This window comes from Falco naumanni, chromosome 10 (assembly GCF_017639655.2).
Source record: "Falco naumanni isolate bFalNau1 chromosome 10, bFalNau1.pat, whole genome shotgun sequence".
Taxonomy (NCBI): Eukaryota; Metazoa; Chordata; class Aves; order Falconiformes; family Falconidae; genus Falco; species Falco naumanni.
In genome coordinates this window covers 121,896-127,895 of record NC_054063.1, presented here as the reverse complement: position 1 = coordinate 127,895, position 6,000 = coordinate 121,896, and the positions used below count along the sequence as shown (strand labels likewise).

The 6,000-nt window shown below is 45.1% G+C and overlaps 1 long non-coding RNA gene across 1 annotated transcript; it reads right to left on the bottom strand.

Annotated features, from left to right (window-relative positions):
* Positions 1–803: 803 nt before the first annotated feature.
* LOC121094860 lies at positions 804–2,265 on the bottom strand. Its single transcript, XR_005829950.1, has 2 exons — positions 1,914–2,265; positions 804–1,160 (listed from the first exon to the last, which is right to left on the bottom strand). It is a non-coding gene; the product is annotated as an uncharacterized LOC121094860 (long non-coding RNA).
* Positions 2,266–6,000: the final 3,735 nt, after the last annotated feature.

Below are 6,000 nucleotides of genomic sequence, written 5' to 3'. Positions count from 1 at the left end.
CGGCACCGCAGCCGACGCAGGGGCTCCAAGGCGGGCGGCTCGGCACCGCCCCGGCACCGCCCCGCGCGCTGGGGGTCCCCGGGCCCCGCCACTGACGCACCCCCGCGTCGCGTCGCAGCCCCCCGCCCCCGCAGCGCCGCGGCGCCGGGGATGAGCGGCCGCCGCCGCCCGTCACCAAGCCAGGCGGGCCTAGGCAGCGCGAGCGGGGACCGCGGCCGCCGGCGCCTCCGTTCCCCAGCTTCGGAACCGTCCTCCGCAGCGCCGCGTTCGACCCCTCCCGCCCCGCTGACGCCCCGCTCCCCGGCCGGCCCGGGCGCGCACGGGGCGTTGTTGGGGCAGCCGCCGCTCAGCCCCGGCGCTCTGGGCGCACGGCCCCGGTGAGCCGCCCCGCAGCCCGCCCCGTGCGCGCCGCTCGCCTCCTGCCAGCTGCAGTACCGGGGTCCGGGGGTGCCCTCGGTGCCCCGCCCGCGTGCACTTGCACAGTGACCTTCTTTGTCGCCACCTTTTTAGCAGCCCCAAGAAAGGAGGTTATTCTTATAAAACAATCCTTTATTTGCGTCTTATTTTCATCATTCCGGTGAATATATGGCCTGCTTAAATAGTTCAACCTATTGTCGATGCATCCTTATACTGCACATTATAGCGGATTTTTTGTCCATTTCCCGTACACTTATCTTTTTGGACTTCTGACACATTTAAGCAACAGGCACCTTCAAGACACTCAAGCTAACTTAACTTGAATAAGCTAAACAGCTAAATCAAAGATAAGTTTGGGTGTTTTTTGTTTTTTTTTTCTTTCTTTCTTTTCCATTCTTAATCTTCTTTCCTCTCTAAGAGAACACTTTGCAAATACAGCTATCCCGCCAGCTGGTGTTACTCAGTATCATTCGCCTTTGCTTTCTGGCAGACATACTTTCTGTTCATGTGAGGTTTTTCCTGAAGATGTTAGCATTTTCATCAGTAGTGTCCTGATTTGACAGATGGTCCACAGCGCCCAGTTCTTCACCCTTGTAACGTAATTCACCCATTCGCTCAAGGGTGCAGGGAATGCTGACAGGTGGGCTGTGCTACACGGCTAACTGCTTGGTGGGGCGCAACTATGTTCATACTTACCAGAAAGTTTCATAGCCCTTGTTTCAAGCATGATGCTGAAAACTGTCCTAAAAAAACCCCCAAGACGGATACTTGAAATCACTTGTCAAGACCAGAGAAGCTTGTTTCGTGGCATCTCAAGTTTGTTTCTGTCCCCAGCATACAGCAATGTAAAAGTGATATTTTGTGATTGGCCTGGATTTGAAATATATACATTTTAGACAACTGATAATTTCGGATCACATACAGAGGAAATAACATTCTCTGAGTTTAGTTTGTCTAGCTCACATTACTGTGTTAGGAAACAGTAACTGTTCGGTGACCAGCTGAGTCATTAAACAATGAGCTCCTCGAGTTAAACGTCTCCATCTACCGGACACATTTAAGCTTCTAGAAAGGAAATTGTTATCAATGAGATCACTTTGCCTAGAATAAATCATGTCAAACAAGCTGATTCCAGCTCTGATTTTGTAACTGCTCTTGTCTATAGCAGAAAAGCCACAGATGCCAGATACATTGGTTTTAGAAAGACTTCTAGACAATCCCACACAACCATCGTTCTCTCAAGCAAGTCCAGAAAGGATGAGTGCACAAGTCCAGGTGTAAACCGGACCTACAGGGTACTTAGCAAGACTACATCATTGACTTGGCTGGACGCATCAAGCAGAACTCTGCAAGAGTATCTCCATAGCACCAATTCGATATTTTCATTAAATTATTTGGATGGCAGAACAGACAACTTGCTTACCAAACCCACGGACTGGCAGGGGCAGAAAGAGTTGAAGGATAGGGCCAGGATCTCCACAAGCCTGGCAACTTACCATGAGTGTGACTTGTGGAAACAAACTTCACAGCCCGCGGAAAGTTATAAAGCAGGTGTGCTTGGTGCAGCGCTGAGCACAAGGGCAGTCATTCCTCCTCACTTGCACACCTAGTTCAGCTCACAGTGCACATTAATACAGTTCCGCTGGTTAGATCCGCCCAAAGGCTACACCTCCTAATTATTTATTGGTTAGTTTCTTCCCCGCTTCGATTTAAAGGTACAGCTCCTTTTTAATTCACTACGCATGCTCTGCGGGCGGGGGATCCGCCTCCTTCGGGGGGGCCATTTGAGTAGGAGGTCGCGATCTCCCTCTACAATTACCTTTACCCTTCTTTTTCTCATATTTGTAGTATCCTTAAGTCGTATCTCTTCAGCAGTTTGTTTCTTTTCACAGTTAGCACGTCTTTGTTAGAAGGCTCCTTATGTACCTTCTTGAGCTCATCTACACCAGTGCTAACAGCCCCCTCCTTGGACAACGGGGCTCCTGCTTGCATACTGATGGTTCCCATTATCTATGTAATTCCTGCCTGCGGCAGAGTTTTAGGTTTCTTGCTATATTATTTTCCGTATCAGGCGGAAAGGGAGTGACGTGCTTTCCCTCTGTGCAGAATTACCAACACCACAAATGCAGGCTGTAGAATTGCTGGTCTGATCGCATCACTGTGTGAACAGACTTGGTGGTTAGCACGGGTCACAACGCAAACGGGAGTCAGCCACGCCACTACAAAAAAGGCAAAGAGCACCGGTGGCTATATAAAAAGGAACATTGTTTGCCAGGCAAATGAAGCTATTCTTCTGATGTGCTAGTAAACCTTCAGTTAGAGTATTGTATTCGGCTTTGGCCAGAACAGAGAATTAAGAGGTTTTATGAGGAAACACTGGAGGGATTGGAGTGGTTTACCCTAGGGAAAGGGGAGTTCCAGTAGGAGGGCCCTAAATACATGCACTGTATTTCTGAAGGAAAGGGCAATAAACTCACCTGCTGAAGAGACTCAGTGGGCAACAGAGATCTGGGCTGGATGTTAGAATCAGCTTTCTCATGATGCAGATTAAAAAAACAGCAAGAGAGATTGCCATGGGGTACAACAGCCTTGTTTTTCGATTTTTTGAAGAGCAGAATGGACAAGTGTCTGTTAGAAATTACATAAATATAATTGATCCTGCTTTTTGGGTGTGAGGAAGGACACAATTCTCATCCCTGCTCTTCTGATTTTCCTGTTTGGAGCCAAAGGTCGTAATCTAGACATCTAAGTTAGATGTCTACATTATACGTTGTCAATACCAGCTAATTATCATCCCGAGAGTCTTGCTTTCCATTTCTGTTTAATGTATTGACGTGCGGAATTAGACTCTATAACTCGAAAGTTATAAAGTAGGTATGTTTATTGCGTGCAGATGCACGGGGGATCGCTCCTCCACAAGCGTGCATACCCGAAGTGACGAACCATCTCACATTTATACAATAAAACAAATGAATATTCAATTAACACCTATACATATTCGTTACCTAAACCCCGCTTCCTATGTTAATTAGCTTATCAGTCCTTTGCCTGGAATGTGGTGGTCTTGCAGGTTTGTAGGTGATTCATGTCCTTGTGACCATCCCATCTTATCCAGCAAGGAGACTTAGCACTCCCTCCCTCTAGATAGCATTGGAATATCTCTCATCCTTTTCTCATTCTTTTTTAAATAGCCCCTTTGTTAGAGGAAGAGGGGCAGGCGTCTCCTCAAAACTGTAGTTGTCTCCTCAAAGCTGTGTGCCTATGTGACCAGACACCGCACCCATGACCAGTCACCATACCCACATTCCTTGAGCAGACATATACAATCACAGTCGGTGTCCATTGTCCCCATTTCACACTATTTCTCCATATCAGTATCATTGGGAAAAAAAATCTTAGTTTTTAATAATTCAAATCAGAAGCAGCTATACAGTAGGCTGGCACCACACTATGCAAACTTGATTTGCTCAAACCTGTGTTTTCCCAGTCCTAGGCTTCTTCTGAACACACACTGCCATCTCTGTAAATGTCTAAGTGCCTGATGATTGAGACCTGTCTGTTGGACATGAGGATAATTCAGTTCACTTAATAAAGGCCATATTGGAACAGCTGTTTAACTTACTACAGAAAGTACACTGGATGAAAAGGGGAAAGGAAAACTCACACAAATATTACTCATTCGAAAATGCTAAAACCAAGCAGCCTTTGATTATCTGACCTCTGCAGATGGCCTGTAATTAAGACTCTTAATTCTTTAAACACACTTCACTTAATAGGATTAGTCATATGCCTTGTCCATGGCTGGACTGAAAAACTGTTGTTGAGCACAGCTGATTAAAAATTTGCAATGAAGACACTTGCTGGTGGAATATTGTCTTATATTTTCTGAGTCTTTTCCAAACAGTTCTAGTCCCAAGTAATTTCCTAATGTGGAGATATTTAATAAAAATAAAACTTAGTGGAGTTCTCACTTTAAAAGGTATACGCAGAAAGAAAGAAATTGATCTGAACTTTTACAGAAGCAGAAATTCTTCTGTGTTCTTGGGAGAATTGAGAGGAGTTATTTTGGGTTTTGGGTTTAGATGTCATGCACAGAATCAGACAGATCAGAGAGTTACAAAAAAAGGAAGAAACATTTTCTCTCTTGGTCTTTTCATTTAACAGAAATACCAGTTTGGCTTAAAAGCATAGAAGTTGTTTCTTCTTTTGTTGCTGACAGACTAGCTGTACTTGGGAATCCTGGCAAGCCTAGTCTGGATCAGTTTATCACCCTGTAAGTGTATGCAAAGGTGATGAAAAGTGATCACAATTTGGGAAGCAATTTAAGACACAAGGAGGACAGAGCTGTAGCCATATGTGGCAAGGAGGTCCCTGTTTATTGTTGCATATCTGCCAGAAAAAGAGACTGGACCACATCAAAGCATCACACTGACTTTGTAACATATGCCACATCTGGTTTTAAGTGCCATGGGTGTTACATGGGAATCTTGATGCAGCTCAGCATTGCTTGCTACTGCCCTATAAAATGTCTGTAGCACAACTTACACAATGCGATTATTTCTCTCACTGGCCCTAACACAGATGTAAATGCCCTCTGCTGAAGGACATGTGATATTGTCATATACAGGAAAATGTAACAACTGTGGTTAAAGCTTTCCAAAAAGTGGCATGCAACAAACAACCACAATGCCTTCCCCTGGCCTGATCATAACTCCTCTTTCAGATGCAGGGAGAGATTTTCTCCACTCATCTTCAGGACTGCAGTCAGCAGAATAGACTGTATTTAGCCAAGTATTCCTGCCAACTCTTAACACCCAAAGTAAGCAAACATAAAAGTCAAAGAGCAACAATCATCACTCTGTCAATGCTGCTGTTGTTATACAGGAATGTGAGTCATACTAAAAAGCCTGTCAAGGATGAGTGAAGTGGAGATACAAGAAATTCAGGATGCAGCAGGGAAACTCTGACTGAAGAAGCACCACAGCAGTGATGGGGTGGCAGATAAGACTACCACAAAATGCCATAACCTTCCTGATGGCACCACAGCAGGTAACAGAATGCTAAAAATGAGAGAAATCTGGTGAACCACTCACTGCCTGTGAAGAGAGTGATGAAAAAGTCTTAAAAATCAAAAATACTTAAAGCTGAACATTTAAAGAAAGTAATAATATAAACAGGGCAGAAACCCTCTGAGTTCTGAATTGATCCAGGTCCGAGTCAGGAGCAAAAAGTCAGTGCAATGTCTTATAGTGATGAGAATTAACAGGAAGAGAAAGAAAGATTACATTCTTACACAACAACGGGTTAAATCAGGACTGTAGCCCAAGGGAAAGCAGTAGGAGATCAGGAGGAGCAGAAGCAGATGCCACAAAGAGATACCAGAGCAAGCACTACAGAAAAAACTTCAGGTCTCCCGTAGCTCAAGAACTACAAAAGCTCTTCGAGTTAAGTGGTGCAGTGCCTCACTCAAATAAATGGTCTTGTTCCTCCCTTCGATTAGGGCCACACTAGGCATCTTTACACCAGGTTGCAACATAGCTTATAGCTACACCCTGGAAAGAATTCCGGATTTGGGATAAAATT